This window comes from Cyprinodon tularosa, unplaced genomic scaffold (assembly GCF_016077235.1).
Source record: "Cyprinodon tularosa strain WSP-4 unplaced genomic scaffold, ASM1607723v1 ctg79, whole genome shotgun sequence".
NCBI lineage: Eukaryota > Metazoa > Chordata > Actinopteri > Cyprinodontiformes > Cyprinodontidae > Cyprinodon > Cyprinodon tularosa.
In genome coordinates this window covers 883,767-906,749 of record NW_024039551.1, presented here as the reverse complement: position 1 = coordinate 906,749, position 22,983 = coordinate 883,767, and positions in this window count along the sequence as shown.

Sequence of the window (22,983 nt, the reverse complement as noted above, 5' to 3'; positions counted from 1 at the left end):
CCCTCCATACATTGCCTGAGCTCTGGAAACCACCTCCATGAGACCACGTTGAGATCTTGTCTCTGCTTTTTACAGATCACATGGTTCTGCTGGTTCCCCATCCAAGGCAAAGCTGAAGGTTTTGGTTCTCGACCTGAAAAAGGTGGCTTACTGGGTCCTGTGCATGATGGAGAGGGGAATTTAGTGGGAGATCAATTGACAGATTGGTCTGGCTGCTGCTATAATATGAGGCCTGCATCGGTTTGTTGGGGTGAAAAGAGAGCTGAGCAAAAAGGCAAAGCTCTTGATTTACTGGTCAGTCTGGATGAAGAGGAAAACAATGAGTATGCATGTATGCCACTAAAGTCAAACTGGTCATTTTCTGAAACTTTGCAGCTTTCCTATAGTGAGTCATAAAAATCAGAATTTCCCTCCTGATCAGCTTGTAATTATTTAAACTTAAATGAAAAAGTAATGGATCAGTTTTAAAAAAAGTTATTTGATTCAGTTTGTTCACACAAATGTTATTCATGTAACAGGAAAAAGCTCCTTTACACGATTCAAATCACAGCAGCAGCCTTTCAAATGGAAGCCAGGTCTCTGCTCTTTCCAACGGTAAAGTTTCAAAAAATATACTGTAAGGGTTAAAAATATCCATGAAAATTTCAAACTCATGTATTTGTAAAAGAAATCAAGATAGAGGACAGGGTTAAGGGCATCGACTCAGGGACTCTCTGTCAAATGGAAGCCCCCAGCAGCTTCACAAAACCACCAGCCGCCCTCCTGTTTTCTTTCCTCAAAATTAGCCCAAAGAGTAAGAACAGAGTTATGTGGGGCTTCTTATTTTATCAAAGGCTTTGCGTAAATAAAATAAATTTGCCACCAGTGCTGGAGAAAGCAAGTGAATATTCCCATGAAATCTCTGAAATTAATTATTGACAGTCTGACGGGACTAAGAGAACGGTGAGCAGTCCTGGTAAGAAGAAACCAGCCTTTCTGGTGTGGCAGGAGCCTCAACCTGCTCAGCCACAATCGCAATAAGAAGAAAAACAATATGCAGGGAAATTAACCCAAAACGCATCCAAACATTCAATGTTTATGTAAACACAAGCCCATCTAAAGTTAACCGTTGGCCAAATGATTTCGAGGGCTAAGTTTACCACGGCAAGAGAAACACTGTGCTTGTTTACTGTATGCTGAGAAAACCTTGTAAATTTTAGACTTTGACTTCAGGTTTTTAAGACAGTGTGAAATGAGAACGGCTGATAGGATCTAAATCAGAGAAAGCTAGATGAGATGGTACAGCTCCTGAGGGGATTCATTCCAGCGTTCGCCCTGTGGAGACGCTGGAAAGACGCCTGTGTAACATCTCACTTTATTTTCCTCAACGCAATGTGAGGCCCCACTTTTTACTTTTGTCTTTCAGCTCAAATTCGAGCACAAACTGCATACTCAATGATTATTTGCATTAAATTATTAATATGCCAATGGTAACTGTGCTGGGGCTTTGGAGTCGGTGCAACCAGCGAATATTCTTTTAAGATGAACATGGCAAGAAGGAACTTCAGAGCTGGTAGCCCTCATTTAAATCAAGTAAGAAAAGAAGACAGTATTGATTCCATGCTCTCTCTCACACATTGGCTTGGCTTGCCTTCCAAAACATTATTTTCTTGCAAGGAGCGTCCCTGTAGAGCTTAAAACAAAGAGGACAGACTTGTTTGAGGGTAATACTCTTGTGCACAGTGTGAAGCATGCGCTAACAAGAAGAAGCAGGAAAAAAAGATGCTTCAAACTTTTTGCATAGTTGTGAAGCTTCTACCTATGTGGCCAAAAAGTACGGGACAAACAAAAAAAAAAATAAATATAAACAACTCAAGCAACAGCAGGACAGTTGGATATGGAAAAATGTCAGAAAGTGGAAAGAAGGAGAGAAGGAAACACTAAACAAAATAACGAGATCCGACTCTTCTCAAAAACATGTCTACTTTCATTTTTCCATCACCTTCAGGTTAATGCAAACAACAGAGTTTTTTAAGGTATGGAGTGAGACAAAGCTAAGGCACGGTCGAACAAAAAAAAACAAAAAAACCTCTAGCGTCTAATTGATAGTGCTGCTGTGACTGCTGCCCTTCAGAGAACAAGAGCTTATTATTTACATGTTGATGATTTGACACAGTTTGATCTGCACATACCCAATCGTAGGGCTTCTGCTTCAGGGTTTGTTTACGGATTGATTGATCAAAGCGCTCCTGTGTGTCTCCTGTTTGTTTTCTGAGCACATACCGAGGGACAGTTTGGGTTCTCTACTGTTTTTGGAAAACTGTAATTTTAGAGTCCATCTAATAAAGTGAATATAGTAAAATAAAAATGTTTGTTTTGCGATGGGCTCAACACTTAACTCACTGCTAGAAATGCAAAGAAAGTCACCAAGGAAATTAAAATTACTTTAGTCCACGTCTTCTACAGTTTTTCTTTTCTACAAGCTGAGGAAGATTTTATTTATTTATTAAATCTATTTGATTATTTCTTTTTTTTTTTTAGCTAGCATGTGTAATGAAAAAAGCATGAAGTTCAGTGATAATAAAAAAAGAATAAAAACACAAAACAAGAGAAAAAAAAAGAAAAACTCACTGAAACTCTAGACCTCAATGGTATTAGTCATACTGTACATACTTGCTTCTTTTTCAAAAAATCCTGAAGAGTACATGTTGTTCCATTATTTTTGCAAATAAGACATTTAAAAAAATGGAAATTTGAAAAAAATCTAGAAATTACACTTTGTAAAACGTCTACATTAAAAGGTTTTATGTTTTTAGGTTTTCTCAGCTTTTTTAAGTTGTTATTTATCATTTTGTATATTTCTTTCATACTTTATTTCTGTATTTTTTTTCAAAATTCTTTCACTGACAGAGTTTGACAAATAGCATTTTTTTCAAACTGTGTTATCCAGAAAACATTTTCTTCACTTCTTCTGTGCTTCACTCTGGAGTGAGGAGCAAAGGCCTATTTGTTCTTGACTGCATGGATGTTAGCAACAGCATGAAATTGGTCATGAAGTGGCATCAAGAGCTAGAGTTTGTATCGGGTTTAAAGTGAAAAGAATGTAATCTGTAAAAACAATTTCAATTTTTAACAGCAAACTCTTGACTTTTTAAGAAAGTTTTATTTCTGGATTGCATTTTCTTAAAATTTCCATTTAAGAAACACATTTTTCACTTGCATTTTGGAAAAAATTGACATTGTAAAAAACTGTTATCAAAATGAAATGCTCCAGTGGGACCTAGACAAGCGGCTGTAACTGAAATCATCAAAAACTGAACACACAAATTGCTTAGTTCGGAAATTAGCCACTGGGTCTGATAAGTTGCCTAAAATGTGGGGTGGAGAGTCTCGCTCAGAGATGCAGAATGGTAGTGGGATCCTGGGGCGGACCCTCCTGGTTTAGCCTAATGAGTCTTAAGGTTTGTGCAGCCAAGTTAAGTCATTTTAGTGCCCAGGCCCTACATGCACCGTCTGATTTTCCCCATTGTGCACCGACAATATTCTTAAACTACACGCAAACAGTTTCATGTGAAGAAACATGGAAGATGACCAACAACTGTTATAAGGAAGTTTTCACAAATATAAACTTCTAGAGACATCTCCTGATTTGGCCCATAAATATCACTGCTCTGCTGTCTTTAGTAACGTACATTGGATTAACAGTAAACTACTGTGGATTGCTGTTGTTTTGCAACAGTGTTTTTGTAACCCTGAAAAACAAAAAAATCCTTAGAAGTCAGAAAAATCTATTGTAATGCCAAAGTGTTTTCGAGTTAAACTGATTCACCTCATAAAGATGCTACTGTGGACCAAAGTATGAACAATAATAAAGCAAAGCAAGGCAAGTTTATTTGTATAGCACAACTGAGAAAAATAAAAGCAGAATGAGAGCAAATTAAGATAAAAACATGACATAAGCAGGTAGTAAAACAAATAAAACAGTTGGACCACAAACATAAACTAATCATACGTCAGTTAACAATTTAACTTCAAGAGTCAAAGGCAGCTCCAAAGGCAGGTATACACTATGAATATTTTGCCCTTTTCGGGACGATTCTACATTCCTGCGATAATTTTTGGATTGGGCCGAGTTTCAGCCTCATTGTGTGTCCTACTATAAGTTGGAAGTCCAGTTGGATAACACAGGTTGAGAGAACCTGTCCATGATGAACAAGCATGAAGTGACAGTGGAGAGGAAAAACTCCCAGTTGGGAAGAAATCTTGGCAGAACCAGGCTCAACATGGCGGTCTTCTGCCAGACCAGTTGAAATGACATGCAGAATGCAGTAAGAGTCCGGGAGGAATGACACTTTGATGAATTTTTAGCTACAAAGTTTGAGGAAGGGCTGCAGGTGGGTTGAAACGGTGTCATCTGAATGAAGTCACACAGCACATCTGCCGCCTGTGAACAGGAACAGACAAGTGCGGATCGGAGGCCTTTTCAGATGAGCTTTGGATGCCGATTGACTTTCGTGGAGGTGTGGTTCAAAGCTGGTTTGCTGTGTCGCAGGTGGATGTAGGAGAGCAATCAGTTTCTTCAGTTGAACTTCCACCTAGGCTCCATTTCTATTATAGTCGAATACTGCTTTGTGTTGATCTTTCACATGAAATCCTGATAAAATCGATTTAGTGGTTGGGATGTAGCAAAATAAATGAATGTCATGATCTGACCTGTTTGCTCTCCCTTAATTAGTCATTCCTATCACCTGTCGTTTTTTCCCTCCCTGCCTCAATTATAATTTATTCCTCTCACCTGTTTCTTCTTGGTTATATTCAGTTCAGCCTGAGCATTCAGGGCCAGATCATTGCTTGTCTTTCTGTCAGTCTTTCTGTTCAGTTTTATTTTTTGGTCCATGTCCTGGATCCTAGCTGCCAGTGGAAAGAGGGTTTTGGTGTTTGTCTCGTCTCCTGATCATCCACTGTTCCTCCCGCACGGAGTCCTCTGGGTTTTTGGCTCTATATGCGGGGAGGTTCAGTTTTTATCAAAGTAAGCCTGGCTCCAGGGAGGAGACCAGTTTAAAGTCCTGCTTCAAGTTCCGGTTCCTACGTCCTGTCTCGGCTACCCTCTTCCACTGAGCCTGCCTGTCTGCACCTGATCCTGTCTGCTCCTGTGCGTGACCACCTGGTCATGCTTCTGGTCCCAGTCAGACTCTGAACCCTCCTGGGAGCCTGTGGATGCCTGGAAGTCTGGATCCTGCCACCTGTTTCTGTTCCTGCCTGATCTGGATCCTGCCTGTTCTGCCTGTTCCTGTCTGTTCTGGATTCCTGACCAGGATCGGCTTCCAGCATGACCTCTGGGACTGCAGAACTGGGGAAATTCGTGGTCTGGACTGTTAAACCAGAGTGTCTGAGATTGGGCGGTGTCCCGCCCCCCTGCCTGCAGTGTCCGCGAGCCACAGCTCCGCTTTTGCTTTGTTTTATTTAATAAACATTTTGAACTTTCCTACTGACTGTCTCGCCTTGAATACTGGGTCCATCTGTCCTCAGTTCATGACAATGAAATGTCAAGCATAATGAATACTTGTGTACGGCTCTGTATGGGTTCGTTTTTTTTAAGCCTTTTAAGGGGTCCGTTTTTTTGTTGTTTTTTTTTAGCAGTAATCCAAGTCATCCCAATAAGCTACATTTCTGTTCTCCATATTGAAACCAATTTAATATATCAAGCCAGCTTGTTCATTACTCATTAAAAGTTTGTAATTTGGTAGTTTTATAGAAGGTGTTGGTCTTAGTATCGTTACAGTAAATTAGCTTAGAATAAATGCATACACCATCTTAAGCACACTAGGTGAGGAGTACTACTTTCATTTTTGCTGAAACAAAGAATCATCCTTTCTCCCACAAAGACCAAACTGTGCCATTTTCTGTGTGAGGCTTCCAGACTCTGTCAGCAGACAGTTGCTCGGGTACACCATGAATACTGCATGCACTGTATGCTTAAAACACATACAGTTTACTGAGGATCACAACTTACAGATGCTTCCTGCTGGCAGGGCTTTGGAAAACGATGTGGCATGATTTACACGACTGACACTTCATAAAGCATTTACTGGTCTACATTTCAGTGAGTTGTATATTAACACAGAGAGTGGCTCAGAGGGGTTAGAGGATGAAGAAGCAAATGGCAAATTGTGTTGAAAATGTATGTACTTAGTTGTGGGCATTTATTCATATGCATTTTATGTATTTTGAGGGTTGCAGGTGTCTGTCTGTATGTGTTGTTGCTCAGGTCATTAGAGGCAGCTTGCTGTGCCCTGATTTGTGCATTCACAGTATGAGAACCCAGCAAGACATTGATTAGTACTTTGTGTGGCATTTCAGACAGGTCTCATCTCTCTACATTCATTTCCTACTGCCTCTAGATCAAATCTTAAATGTATCCTTCATACTCCTATGTGCGTAGTAAATATGTTATACACTGAAATAGAAAGGGTTGTAACCTGTCCTGAGATATAATATTGTTAAACATTGTTAAACACAAGCGGATCCTTGGTTGTTTTGGTTTTCATTTGTTTAGAATAGCCTACGTCAGATAGCTTGGAAACATTTTGCCTTCAGTTTCCCCATTTTCTCCTATGTTTTAGTTCTCTAAAGTAATGAATACACCAACGCAAATTTTGCATCCAATCTGACAGAAAATCATTTTGGACGAGGTCATGTTTTATTGGACAGTCTGATTAATCCAGGTAGTCTGGCCATGTCGTCATGGTAACTGAGGTCATAGACATCTTTAGTATCAGTTTGACAAGTAATGAACGACAGAGAAACACAGTAGCTTCTGAAGTTCAGGAAATAGTGAAGTTGTGCATAAAGCCCATTGGACTGCTCCCCTGACCCTTTGCTTATAACCCACCTTGCTACATTCTTCTTATCGCTCAGAGGGTTGAGGCTCTTCATTCAAGCTTCTTCATTAATTTGATGAAAAATGATGTTTGATTTTTCCTGGCTTATGTGGTGTGGGCTGTGTCCACCCTAACCCCTAAATCCCTCAATCACTATATAGAACAGGTCTATATCTGTAGTGGACTTTATATTGAACCCATTTAACTTACAAATCAGACAGACAATCACCACAGTGCCTGTGCCATCCTTTATCTTTCTCGCCGCCACATCATATCCCATGATGCTTTGCGAGCGGAGCTCTCGTAAAGCATTCTGGGATATTGTTAGAGTGATAATTATAAAATTATTGTGTGGACATATGAAACATTGAAAGAAAGAAGATCCTACATTTCTATCCTGTGTTTCAACCAGAAGGGTCATAAACTTTTATGACCTCCTGTAGGTCATGAGGCAGAATCACACTGTTGTGTGACTTCCATCCATCTTATCCGTCTTATTACCTGCATCCTCCCAGATAATCATTACTGGGTCTTCTGTTTTAGGCCCGCCTGTTTGATGTTGTAAACTGTTAATAAAAGGCTTTGCCATGAAGGGATCTGTGTGAGAAGGTGCTGGTTTTCCGAGCCAGCAGCTTCTCTCCGCTCTGCAGACGCTGACGTCACAAAACCCTGTCTCTGTGTTGATTATTTCCTTTTAATCTTTTAAACTCACATTTCTCTGGATTAAAACCCAACAGATATATCTGCTCGTCTAAAGACAATGATGGCACGCCATTTTTCAATTTACATTGCGGAAAATTTCAAGTCCAGTACTTTTTAATTTAATAGACATTTGGACAATCACCTAAAATGCGTAAACTTTATGTAGTACCCTATGTAGTGATTAGGGCAGACGTTCGGACACAGCCTTGGAGTAAAAATTCCTGCAAATGGAAGGTAGAACTGTATTGTATGTGGAAAACGCATACAGTGTGTCTTAAGCCGGGCATAGAATGTGCGATCTTCGGGGCGATTTTCCATTCGTGCGTGAATCTTTCGATCGGGCCGACTTTCAGCCTGATCGTGCGTCGTGAGTCGTGTAGTGTAAAGGGGGTTATGAGGGGCGATCAGCCTCTCACGACCACCTCCCGATCAGGAATCATGAAGTCGGGAGAAAATCAAACCTGTTTGATTTTCTTCCGACCGTCGTGGGCAAATCGCTCAGTGCTCAAAAAAGGATTCTTCTGTTTATCCTTCCTCTCAGATGAAAACACAGAAGCATGGAAGGAATGCAATGAGTTAAATGGAGTTCTTTCTGTAAAATTGACAGACCGTAGTCGCCACCTTTGCTCAGCCATATCTTTGTCCAAATATGTCGTCGCCTTTTCTTTTTAGGGCTTTCAGCACAAAATTGCAGAAATTGCCAAGGCAGCGCGTTTCACTCTAGTTAGCTTCATATCCTCCTTCTATTTGTTTGGCTTCAGGATAGCTCCATCTCACTGTGGAGCTGAGTCCGACATTCTTTTTAGTCGTACAGTGTGAGCAGGTAGATCGCATCAGTGCATCGTGCTGCACATACATCGTGAGCTCTGAACTCACACTCTACGACTAAACTCTGCGGTTTAGTTTAGCTGTAGCTGCGTGCAACGATTGAAAAAAAAAAAAAAAAGCAACAGTGTATGCCCGACTTTTGTTTTGCTGTAAGCTACAAGATTTTAGAAAAGAAAAATTTGGTAGAAACCAGTCTCATCACAGCTCTTCCAGGCCATATAGTGGTTAGACAGTCACTGAAGTTCGGTCGATTAGAGGGTGTGAAGAATCTTCAATCAGCTTCATCAGATGCTGCAGCGTTTATCAGGGATAACTGAAGCTTGATGGAGCTGATAAAAAAAAATAAATATACAAGCTTCTGAAAATGTTGGACGATTCTTTTACCCAACACCAAGGGAACAAATGTGTGTTCAGTGTGTTCAGATTATTTATTTATTTTTTGTTAAATAGAAATCTATTTGCTGATCAGCTCTAAGTCTGACACAGTTCTTCTTGCTGAAACAGGTGTGTTTTTAGCTGCTTTTTAAAGATATCCACCGAGTCCAGAGAGCACAGGGACGGGGAGTTCATTCCAAAGACGGGGTGCCACCTCTTTAAAGGACCGGTCTCCTCGGGTTTTAAAACGGGGTCCGAGGAACCATAAGCAGGTTTTGACCTGAAGACCGTAGGCTACGGACTGACGTATACGGCTGGATCAGACCTGTCATGTAGCCAGGCGCCTGTCCATGAAGGGCCCTGAAGGTAACCACCATGGTAATCATATTACAGTCATACGGGTGAAATATGATTGTTTTTTTTTACAACATAGTAGCTCTCCAACTCTTTATTGGTGATACCCACGGTAGAGTATCTGTATTGGGAGGAAACAGTTGTATCAGATCATCTCTTTAACTGCTAATTTCTTTCTTTGGTGTTGTATTTAATTACAGGGAAACAGAGTCAGCAGTGCCTTGGGTAAACAATGCAACAATGAGTTGTTGTAAAATTAAAAGATGTCATATCTCTCTAACGTTTACAAGCACTTTTTGGCATTAACCCTGAGGCAGATTAAAAGTCCAGGAAATGTCCATCAGCCCACATGTGAGAACACTAATCTGTAAACTACAACTTTGAATGGATGGTGTAAATGAGCAAAATTGATGTATTCATTATCAGTTCTGTGTATATTGTATTCTTTCTGTTGTATTTTTCTTTGTTTTTTGGCAATTAAAGATGAAATGAGTCTGATCTTTGTTTTCTTTGTTTATGGGGCAAATTCAAAACATGTTTTAGTTAAAGTCATAGTTAAATCTGTCATGATGGGTTAAAGATGCAAGCCCATATGCAGAAAACAACGGAGACTGGGTAAAAGTATAAAAGAGTTTATTGAGTTTGCACAAAAACACAAGGTCATAAACTGGATCTGGAACTGGTCCGGCCTGGTTCACTGAAGTCTTGACTGGGACCAGACACTGTTGGTTAGCAGAGTTCACGAGGAGCTAAAGCGTCTAGCTTCAGACTTAGCATGGCAGACCTTGATCTGAGCTTCCAGCTCTTCACAGAGAACAGCAGGGGATATCCACATAGGAATCTTCAGGCTGATTCCACATAGGATTCTTCAGGCTGATTCCACTTAGGAATCTTCAGGTAAATTCCTCATAGGAATCTTCAGGTTGGCTCACCAGGGCTGATTGGTAGGTTAAGCTCACCCAGAGCTTCTGGCTAGCGACAGGTTTCCTGTGAGGCACAAACAAAGGAGAGTTAGAATCTGATCTCTCACTTGAGACAACTAAGATTCTTTCAGTTACAGAGGCTCAGGTTGCTAACCAAACTAAGATCAACACTGCGGCGTCGAAGCAAGGTCTGGCGGGTGTTTATAAAGGGAAGGTCTCCTGATGAGTAGATGCGTCTCAGGTGTGCTGGAAGACTCCAGCCCTAGGAGACCCACGGCGCACTCTGCTGGAGACAGATGGTAATTTCCAGATCCCAACAGTAACTCCAGTCCTAAAAGAAAACCACAAAGAGCAGAAGAGGATCCTCGGCGCCCTCTGGTGGGCAAGCCTGAGGATCCCAACAAAATCTAATGTATAATATTTTAATGTGTTATTTTTATATTATTTAAATTGTAAATTTACAGCAAGTTACTGGCTACTGAGTTGCATTACTTTACAATAACAATGTAAGAATACTGTGATTCATATTCACAGCTGTGTAGTGTGATTCCACAGTTATATCATAGTAGTTTGATGGGCTTTGTCACTGTTAAGGTACATGTCGCTGTAAGATTTGTGAAAATGACTGTAAAAAAACAATATACTATATTTAACTGTGAAATATTTACAGAGAAATACTGTGGTATATTCCCAGTAGATTACTGTAAAAGTAATACATCTAGTAGCGTGTAATTTACCGTAAATTTACAGTGAAAAATTGACCTTGCGATTCCTGATGGGGAGGTTGTCGAGAGGCTGATCGCCCCTCGTCATTCACTGTATACTACTTGACGCAGAACGCACAATGAGGCAGAAACTCGGTCCGATCCAAAAAATTCTCGCATGACTGGAAACTCGGCTGAAAAGGGCAAAATATCATACATTGTATACCCACCATAAAAGTCATTATCTATAAACGCGTGTTAGAATCATCCTCTACCCCATCTCCTCCAGCATGCTCTTAAGCTCTTTGCTCTGGCCTCCACTCCACCAGATCCCGGGTTAAGACATATCTAATCCCAATCTCACAATGATCATCCAAGATCATCACCATAACAGGTTCTATGTGGTGTGCTGGGGTCAAAGCTCCAAAGAACTTTTGGATTTATCCATAATTCTCTTTGTGTGTCTTGCTCAGGTCTCTGATGACAGGGCTGATCCTCAATAAGGAGCTAACCAAGATAAGAAAACAACAGCGGGAAGTACTTGTTGTGCTGCCACAGGTAAATCATTTACTGAAATATTATTCTACCAAATAATGTCAATTGGATTTGCATTTTGAACATTGTAAACATTCCAATAATCTAAATTAGTTTAGAAGCTAGTTGACCTCATTCCAAATACTCTAAGATAAACTTTAGCTTGCAAAAATATGTTAAACTGTGATATCATTGGTTATGATTTTTTAACAATTATCATTTATTCTTGTTTTTGAACACAGCAGCCTAGTTTAGATGAGTTTCACTAGTTTGGGTATGAGTTTTCAAATGAAATGTGTTTGAATTGTGATTGATTCTTATATTTAAATGAAAGTTTGGGTTAATTTATTCCTTATATATAGAAAGTTAACCTTTTGACCATGATTTGAGCTGCAGTCCCACTTTCATTTGTTCTGCTAACACACAGACAGTTGGCAATACAATATATTGTATGACAGTTTGAAAGTTTTTTAGATTGAATAACAAAATTACAACAGCATTTAATTGCACAACAATAATTTGTTTTCCCAGTGGTGGGCAATTAATGTGAAATTACTGCATTAATCGAGTCAGTCATCAACTGTAAGTGACGCTCCCCAGCTCAAAGAGTTTAGAAACTTTTAAATACAAAGCTGGGTTATAGTCCCAGGAAGGTTAAAAAAAACTCTCCCAATTCTCCCAAGAAGAGTAGATAACAAATGACTGTGGCTTGCCAAACAAAACTTTACTTAATATTCTGTGTTTATTATGCATGAATTACAGTAGAGAAAATTCTCAGTCAAGTAGAACCTGTCAACCCTTTTAATATTGACAAGGCTAATTTATTTCTACAGCACATTTCTGTGGCAAGACAATCAAAAGCTGTACAAGAGAAAAAAAAGATTAAAAGGATTCATTAAAATTAGACAAAGGAAAGTTTTTAACTGAAGTCAGTAGTTGTGTAAAAGAGAAAAAATAGCGCTCAGATGCATCATTAAAGTCAAAGATTAATATTCATGTCCATGAGGAGTCTACATGAACTTTTCACCTGCACCATAGATCACATCTATCAATTGTTCTATTCCTATTTATGGGTTGATAAAATAGCCAAAAAGTCATTCATACTTCTTTTTTTATTTTAGCATTTTTAACAGAATTTTAAAAAGGCCTTTTGGGGAAGATATAAAAAAAAACCCAGACTGATCATTGTAACTTAAACAGTAACAAAACTCTATTCTTAAAATAACGTCTTTAATAAATTTCAGTTATGGAGTGAACTTTGTCCTTTCTGGTTGAAAAGAAGAATTTGACTTTTTTCACACTTAATTAGAAAAACCAAAGTTTGAAAAAGTAAATATAGAAAAAAGAAAATCTGAGAAAACAGATTTAAAAAGTTTCATTTCTGCCTTACATTTCTTTTCAAATTTTCATTAACAAAACGTTTTCTTGGCTTCCAACAATAATGAAACAAAATTCACTCCATACACTGTCTGATTGCTGCCACTCAAAACATCTATTAACGCACATATCTTCAGGGATTTTGTCGATGAGATAAAGTAACGATGATTACTCTGCGGTGGATGACAATGGCCAGTAGACATGAAGCTGTGCCCTGCAGAGGGAAGGACAAATCAAATGAGTCTGTGAAATTAGCATCTAATGAACTATTTGCTTACACACATCCAGAGCCAGTGGCCCCTGACACAGCAGGTGCTCAGGAGTCTCCAGGAAACACAGAGGGAGGAAAATTGAAATCAGCAGTACACGCACAAAAAGAAAAAAATCTGGCTGAAACTACACAAGAAACAGAACATATCTTTTAATGAAGCAACCGTGGTCCTCGGTCATAATTTTCAAAGAAGCAGCCAAGATTAAAGTCAAAGGAGTCTCCCAATGGCTTCAAGTCTGCACTGCTTTGAAAAATACCCCCAGTGTACAAAGCCCCCCCCCCTTTCCTACCATCTCCTTCCACCCACCCCACTCTTTAACACTCCTCTTACTCTGTTTCTCTTTCTTTTCTCCTTTTTTCAAATAACCAGAGCTGCACTTTAGCCACCAATTCTCGCCCCTGATCCCATCATTAAAAAGGCTCAGGCAGAACAAGGGCTTTTTACGTTGTGTGTGTGTATAGGGTGTGTGTGTGTGAGGGAGACAGAGACAGGCTGACAGACCTAGGCCTGCCAAGTGATGTGGCGCTCACTCTTTAAGTGCAACAGACACCTCCTCACCGACTACAGAACTAACACTATGCCACGCGCGCACACAATAAGATGAATAATTGATCGGCCTGGGGCTCCACGTGTTAAGAACAGAGGAGGCGTGCCAGTAGCGTTTTCACTTCAAATTTGTATTGTCTTTAGTCTCCACGAGCCATCTACATTTCTAACACCTGCCTCAGTCAGATGTGCTCTTGTGCACTAGCCCCGGAACTATCTTTCATCTTGCACACACTGTTACTGGAAGAATAGCTGGGGAAAAAAACACACACTTTTCGAGAGATCATTATCTAGTAGGGAAACCAGGACACAAGTTTGAGAGCTTCCCTCTTTCCTCCCGCCTACACCAGCAGTAATCTTTGTTAGATCATTTCAGCACCTGAAATATGATTATAGGTGCTGCACCTGCAAATGGTTTGTCTCTACAATGTAAATATCTGCAAAGATGGTTTTAAAATCTTTACTCAAAATATTAAATATCAAAAAGATGCTAATTACCTGCAATATTCCCTGATATGGTGCAGTTGAGCATTTTTAATAGCCAAGAGCTTTTTTCTTAAAACACATGTGTTAGCCAAAGACCTTCTTCAGGAATAGAAGAATAGTTTAGGATAAAAATACTACATGTGATATTGCTAATGCTGAGAGCACTGGTTTCATTTTACACTCTAGAATTAGAGGATATACTGCACACTTCTATGGAATCCTGTTTGCTCCATTATTGTTTTAAGCAAAGAGAATGCTGTGGAAATTAAAGTTTGAAAAAAAAGTGCAATGAAACTTTGAAAATATTTCAATCAAAGAGCATTTTCTAAGTAACTCTGCTGATTTCTTAGATTTTGTTTCTTCACGATATTTTTAAACAAATTTTTTCATTTGTTTTCAAACATTTTACTGATTTAATTGTTTAAATTTTTGGTGTTCAGATTGAGTTTTATCAATTCAGTTAATTTCAAGTTGAGTTTATTATATTACATATTTTCCTCACTTCAAATGTTATACAAATGCTCACTCTTGAGAAATCAAAATGTTGTTTCTACAGTTTACAGCGGAGGTCTTCAACAGGGGGCCTATGGAGGTACTGTAATGGGGGTCACGAAAGTTTTGGTTGATTAGACTTTTTTTTCATATTCCCCCCTGCAATTTTTTTCCACTAATTGAAATGTTTAAGTATACATTACCATGGATTAAACACACTGTAGTAAACAGATAAATGGAGGCAGAAGATGTCTTTCTGCATCAATGCACACATTCAGAGACACACAGGAGCTCTTTCAAGCTGGGCACCATTTCATTCACAACACCTGTCCCATCAACCAGGAATCAGAATCAGAAATACTTTAATAATCCCAGGGAGAAATTACTTTGGTTACATTACTCCATCTGTAATAAAATGACTATAGGACCAGTTTGCTATAACACAAATTCATACAATATATATAATTAGGGGTCCCTGTTTCATCTCTTTATCAGTTTAGGGGTCCTTGGCCTGGAAACGCTGAAGGCCCCTAGTTTAGAGGAAAGGCTGCCCCAGAAATGAAATTAATGGGATCTGTCAACTACTGTATGAACAAAAAGACATCTGTGAAACTCAACTTGAAAAACAAAGAGTAAACTAAAAGAAAACAAAAAATCTGTAAAAAAAAAAAAAAAAATTCTTGCACAGTCCACACAGGCGTGATAACCAGTGTTAGGCAGTAAGTTTTGTGCAATTAAATGCTGATGTAACTCTGTAATTTAATCCAAAGACTATCAGACTGTCATATATTGTTCTGTTAACACCAACTAGCTGTGGACAAATCAGTTTGAATTAAGCTCTAATCATGGTTCCTTCCAAAGTATGAGAATTATTTTACTAATTCATTCAACTCAAAATCAAACATTAAAAATGTCTGACTAAAATAACTAAACTAACCATATGAGGCATCCTGAAAGTTCAGGAAAGCTTAAGAATAACACCAGTAAATAAGAAAATATTTATATTTTTTAACATTTATAAAACAATGACTTTTATATACAAATTACTAATTATAATTTTCACCACTCTAGATGTTCTTTGGATGTTTTTAAAAATGATTGTTTTGATGAGAATGTAGCTGCAGTACGACCTTTCAAAAATGATCGTTGAGCTGTCTTCAGCTTTGCAAACAATGAGATGTTAATACCTGCCTTTGTATCATTTCACTAAGCATTTATCATCATCACAGCCTTTAATGTTAGAGCAACAACTAGAAGACTGGAGACTAAAGAAGGAGAAAAATAGCCTATGAGTGCAAAACCTCAACAGATGAATAACAAATGGACGGTAATGGACCAATAAAAGCAGCTTTTTAGAGCTCAAATAGATGACAACTGATTGTAAGAGTTCCCTAAAGGGTCTTGATTTCTGTAGGATAAATATATTCTGTTTTGGAATAATGCCATGAATGTGGCACCTAAGCATCAAAACATCGTGTTGTTTATAGTTTGAACTGCCTTTTTTCAACGCATTTTAAATGCAAAACAAAGATATTTATGCTTTTTACATATAATTGTTTCGCCCAAAGCAAGTTACCAAAGAAATTATGTATTTCTGTCGGATATGTAAGTATGTGACAGTTCGCCTAATTTTTACTTTTTATGAAATGGAGATTTTTCAGATTCTAACTTGTATGGAGCAGATTTTCTTTCATTACTGCTGCAAGCAAAGAACATATTTTGTTATGAAAATCTTAAACAATGTAATCCAGAGATGAAACTTTAAAAACATTGTTTAATAAAAAAAACAAAATAATAAAAAAAAAGGTTTTAAGGCTAAATTTGTTCTGTTTTTTTCTCAGATTTTTGCCAAATTACATTACACATTTTATATTTTCAAATTTATGTCAAAAGTTTTTGACAGATTTCATATTTTCACTTTCCTTTTTTCATTGTTTTATTTCCAAATAGATTTTTCCTGATCACATTTTCTTCACTTACGTATGGAGGCGGGATTTCCTCTGCAGTGAGGATTAAAGACTCATTGGTCTACTGGACTTAACCAAAAACATTTTTATTTTTCGAAGTGCGTGCCAAGAGCAGGTGTCGGTGTTTGTCTAGAAGTGAAGAGAATCTAAGAACGACATTCTTAAAGGTTATTCTTAAAATAAAGAAAAAAACAGGAGTAAAAAACAATATACAATCAGGTGAATAAAATTGAAAAAAAGAGTAAAAAAAAGAGTAAAACTCTATTAAAACAGTTTCTGAAGAACATGAAATTTGAAAAAAAAAAAAAAAATCTTAAAAAAGAATTAATTTGAAAGGTTTTTTTTTCTTTACATTTACTCTTAAAACTTTTTTGGGTTTCAATATTTTTCAAAGTTTAATTTTGTTTTTTTGTTTTTTTTTATTTCAATTCAAAAAAGTTAGGGTAAATGTTTACTTTCCAGCAATAGAGCCCAACAAAAACGTGAATGCATCTTACTGTAGTGTGATTAATATTGTTAATCTTCCAGAACGCTGGCCAAATATTGCAAATTGCATTAAGCAATCCTAGAATACATAAAGTTTTCAGAGGTCGAGTTAGTTTGCAGTGCCATTTCAAAGACAGTTTTTTAGTTGAACTGAACTTCTTTTTCGCGGGACTGACGGGCTCCAAACTAGTGCAAACATATTACTCTGCCAACATTTCAAACTTCCTTAAACCTTTAGGTATGAGGAGGATCTTTTTCAAAGTCTGTAGCAAGTTCAACCAATGCCTTGACTTGCCTGCCAAGCCGTTCATAACTATGTAATGTCCTCATGTATTATAAAGACCTGGCCATGTCTGAAACACCACAGTCAAAAACAACAAGTGATCAAAGATGCTGAAGTTGACTGATGAAGAACTGAGATGGGTTGACCTTAAACACACTTGGGCTCCCCGGTGGACGCTGAAGCCAACTCCCTCCTCTGTAAACATCGCTGTAATATTAAACAAGGAGGACGCCAAAGGGCTCTAATGTTTGCTGCTCTCTGCTGCGGATTGGGATGTTTTGCCCATAGCCAGTGTCCCACGATTATGACATCACTCAAGACCCGAGCAGCGGAGTATCAAAGGCGCAGCCGTGTCGTATACTATTCATCAATTGAAAATATTCATATGCAGATACACCCTCGCCACCCTGGAAGGGAAGCATTTCCTTTATAAAGGCACCGATCCACTGGCATCACATGAAAAGTTACAAAACATCAAACAAAGCGCTGGGAAAAGAAAATTAAAAATACAAAACGCTGGGGCAAACGGAAGACATGTTGAAAGAAGATGAAACTCATGCAGCTAATGATTGAGCTGCCCCTGATTAATCACTGAGGGCCTCCTTGGGTAGGCGTCCAACCTCACTTTCAGATCTGCCTGCTGGAGGATCAATGAAAAGAGCTGGAGGTGGCTTTTCTAATTAAGGTAATTCATGGTACAGCTCAGTCTAGAAGTGCACACTGCTTGAATATAATAAGCATTAAGTTGGCTAAATGTATGTATTGTTGTTTTTCTATAGACCGTATTTATCTTTTATCTAATTATCACCTTTAGGTTTGTCTAATTAAAGAGGCGACTATAATTTAACCCAAGTCATAATAAAAAAAACGTATGCTTTCTGTTGTTGGTAGTGAATAATTCCAGAAAAGCTGTCACAAGTCTTGACACAAAAGTTTAGAAAAATTTAAAATTATCAACCAATGGAGGTTTTAGTTACATAGGAAGAGAAACGGAAAAGTTGATTCTACTCTCACTTTCAGTGAGCTGAAGTGCCATAGCAGCAACAGCCCATAATGGCCCAAACGGGGCACTGCTGGTTTGGAAAATCCTGTTGTCCTTTAAATTATTATATTTGGATCATACCGTAGTACCAGTCCTTGTGGAAAAATAGAGAAAATTAATTCAACAGGATGTTGAAAATGTTAATTTCTCTGTTGTTCTGGGTGAAGATAAAGTAATGTAGGAGATAGCAATTGGATGACAGTCTTGTTTGACATGAAACCAGAATTTTGCCATATTGAACATTTTTTGGGTGCATAATTAACACCCAGAACCCCCCAGTATATCACAAGTATGAAAGAAAGGTCCTTCCTGTTTGTAGCTTTCTTTTTATGCTCCCAGCACCTTTAGTGAATGCCTGTAGATTCTCTTCTATTCACATGTGGATTTGTTTCTTTGCTTTTGCTGTAAGCCCATGGGGGTCAGTTAAATGCAGAGCTCATTTCATTGCTCTGTTCGTGTGACAGTGTAATGACAATAAAGGCTTGGGGGTAGGGCTGGGCGATAATTCAATAACGATATATATCGATCGATAGACGTGTGGGGCAATAAAAAAAAAGAGGGTCGATAAAAGTTCGATAAAAAAGAAACGCAGTTTTCCTTCCTTCTCATTGTAGCCTAGCATGTAGGTTTATGCTAGTCACTGCTTCCTCCCAACCAATCACAATCGCGGACCCAGGCACGCCGTCACCAAGCGCCGCCCTCTCAAACCACAACACAGAGCACATGAAGATGCAGCAAGGAGAGGCGGAGGAAATTGTTCCAAAGAAGGGTTTTTGTAGTTCGGCAGTCTGGTAGTATTTCGGTCATGGCAAGTCGGACCAAAAACAAACCACAGTCATCTGGAAAATGTGTCGGGAACCAGTGAAGACCAGTCTGATAACGCAACCAACTTTATTTTTTTTTTTTTTTATTTATTTTTTTTTTTTAATCATCTCAGCCGCTCACACCCGCAGGAGTACGAGCTTTGTAGGCCCCGACGCGGCTCTCCTCCAAAGAATCTTCGGGAATTTCGGGAAAATATATATATATTTTCAGTTCTGGGCAGTTTCCCACGTAGTTCTAACAATTGAGATAAAAATGCTGTGGGGCCAGAAACTTCAAAGTAATAACTCAGGTTAAAGCAGGAAACGGGGGCGGCGGCGGTGGGGGGATGGGGGGGCATTTATTTATTTGTTATATTCATTTTGGTCACTTTTCTGGTCACTTTAGTTTATTCTTTGTCAGTATTTAATAACATAACTCAGGTCTCTTAAGTAATTTTTCTTTAAAACAATTCTGTTATGGTTAAAAAAGTTGGTTAAATAAAGATTTCATTCGAAGTCTGTGTTTGTGGTTTTTATTAAAATTAAATCATTTAGCAGTATTATAAAAAGTCCAGGCAGAGCTGCACATAAAATATGGTTTCAAATCTTTTCAATAATTATCGATATCGATCAATATGCATTTTTTTTTATCGATAAGCTTTTTTTCTATATCGCCCAGCCCTACTTGGGGGGAAAAAATGCTAGACGCAACCAGGAAGAAAACCATACTGTTTCAAGAAGTAGGATTTTTTGAAAGCAGTGAATCACAAGCATTCTGCTTTCTCAGGTTGGTTCCTCTCTTAAAGTGACCAAAGTTGAAATGCGGGCATAGAAACAATAGCCTGACGTAGTCCGACTCAATTCTAGTCAGAATATGAGTCTGATGCTGCTCCATAGAGCTGTGATTATGGGGCGTGTTTTGAACGAACCAGGAAAAAAAATGCCTCTGCACTCAATTGGATAGACCTACAACCAATAAGAGCAACGGAGTGCGTGACGTATGTTAAGCGAGGCATAGTTGTTGTCAACAAAAATCAAAGCGTGCAGTTTCACGCCTAGAATAAGAAGATGAGACTTGATCGCGTTTCTCTGTTCCTCTTTTAAAATTAATTTGCTGTCGATATCTTCTAGAACAGACCTAATAGCAGAATCTACTCACCTAAACTCTCCAGCGGCAGCCATTATTGTTGTCACCCAAGCGCGCTTTGGTCACATGGTTGATTACGTTACTGTTGATCATCAGTCCATCATCGTCTAAAGCCCGCCCTGACAATTTGATTGGCCCGCCAGATATTGTGCGAACATAACCGCGCTACTATTGAGCAATGCCAGACCGAACTTCCCAACCTCAAACGTTGTGGGCGGGACTAAGTACGGAATGGCACCCAGGCTATAGAAACAAGTCCAAGCATGAAGAATCTACATGAGCACTGAAAGGAAGCCAGGGGCACAGAGATGGACCATGAACTTATGTATGCAATTCATTGGGGGCCTGGTGTTTAATCTACAATGTTCAAAAATATCATAGATTATCTGAATTTGTTTTTAAAAAAATTGTTATGATAACTTACCAAACTTTTGGAAGACTTTTAACTTCATTTTCTGCTACATGTTAAAACCAGAAGAGATAGACTAGCACTTCTTATCACCACAGAAGCATTTTTAGGCCTATTTTCTTTAAAGCTACAGCGTGTAATTTTCAGCGACATCTAACGTTCAGACTGCAGACCGCAGCAACATGAACATCTCCCCCCACCGCTTCTCCCCCCCCAACAGTACGGCGAGCGTTACGGGACAAAATGTCTTCCACGACGTCCGCATCACCTACCTTCTCAAGTGATGAGGTTTGTTTACATAGATAATTTTACAGATAGTATTTCATTAGTCTGTGTAGGGTATAGATTTCAGTACCGTCTCAGTTCATCTCTCTCAACTTCCCGTAGTTACTTTCGAGCGTAATGGGCGATCTCGCAATCGCTAGTTTGTTGGCTCTGTGCTGCCGTAGCGCAAAGATGTCTGCCTCCATGGCTGCGAGACCCGCTCCTATGTAATTATAAATAACGAATTCTAAGGCAACGCAAATATTAAGGTTAAGAGGCTGAGCTCGTAGATGATGATAAATAACATAGTTATGTATAATATATTTCATTTCTGACTGTATATCCCTGTATTTATTACACACTGTAGCTTTAAGGCTTAAAGTTATCTGAAATAAGGATTCGAAGGATTCTCAAGACATGATGAAATATACATTTCTTAATTCTGGCTAAGCGGTCTGGTTGATATGTGATGCTCGTCAAATGCTATTAGAATGAGATGACAGCTGGGTTTCACTTCTGTACTATAATGCAGCAAACACTGGTTCAAACAGGAAGCAGAAAGTCACTAACTCAAAGCACCCTTCATTGTCCACCGCCACTCCATGACAAAAAGCAGGCAGCTGAATAAATGCACATCTTGCTGTTTAGTGTACAATCGTGAGGCGGCTTTTTTATTTACCACAGGCCTTGGAGCAACTACTAAACATGAAGACTCTGCTAAAAAAGGGGCTGTGATACAGTGCAAGGCATCAAAAACAAGGTGTCACATTCTCAAATGCGGAGATAGGTTAAGTGGCAAGGAAACAACATTTCAGAGGACTCGCTGTTGTGCTGCATGCTTATGCTAGCAGAAATGGCTTAAATGCACCCCCATGAATATGCGATTTCAGTGTGAAGATTTTGACAACAAAGGACCCACTGCATCATTTTTGATGAGGAAAGATCGCCTGTTTGTGTGTCGGTGTGTGGGTACAGTCTGCCAGGTTGCTACTATCCTGTCCTACTTCTATTTCTGATAATGCAGAGAAGGGGAAAAAGATTCTGTAAAGGCTTCAGTATGAAATCAAATGATTTACTTTAACCTGGTTAAAACAATAAAAAATGTGCCGTTAAAAGATAAATCAGGACTTGTAAGTAAGAGAAAGAATAACACAGTTATTCTGCATTTTTTGCCAATAGATTGAATAATTTTTAGATATCTCCATACAAGCTGTTTAAGCTTTTATTTTTTACCAATAAGATTTTTTTAACAGATTTTTTTTATAGCATATTGTTTACATTCAATTAAAACAAGTTGTTTACTAAGAACATGGTTTGTATTTTTACATTCACATTTTGGGAATCCAGTCTTACACTTGATTTGTATTTCTAAATTGGAATACCATCCATCTTCTTCCGCTTATTCCATCAGGGTCAGAGTGGGGCCAGTGCCTAACTCCGGCAGTCTTTGTCGCAGAGAAACACAGAGACACACAAAGACGTACAACCATGCACACACACAATCACATCTAACAACACTAAGGACTAGAGAGGTCAGTTTACCTAACAGTCATGTTTTTGGACTGTAGCAGGAAACTGGAGTATGCAGAGAGAACCCTTTGCATGCACAGAAAAAACATGTAAACTCCGTGCACAAAGACCTTGTGCCAGGAATCAAACCCGAAACCTTCATGCTGCACGGCAACGGGGCTACAAACCAACTTCTTCTGTTCCAGGTTATTGAAATCCTAATTTTAAAGTATTTTTAAGTATTTAATTTCTTTATTATTTACAATTCAATGGTATACTTAATAATTGAATCATGCAATGAGACACTCAGACAGACAGACAGACAAAAAGAGAGACGGACAAACAGACAGATGTTACATCTACTTTTTTCATATTACATTAATTTATTCAATCCCATTATATGTTGGCCCTCCCTAAACCTCTGGGATCGTATAATAATGATCTCGACATCCACTTCATGACCGTCCACAGGTGTCTCCCGACCCCCAAGGTGTCCAGACCTCTACTTTGGTCAACCATGTTGCAGACAGTTTAGGAAGGCTTCCCCCTATATTAGGCTGTTTACTTTCATTATCTTGGCGCTGATGACTGGCTTGATTGTTAATTCCATCCAGCTGCCT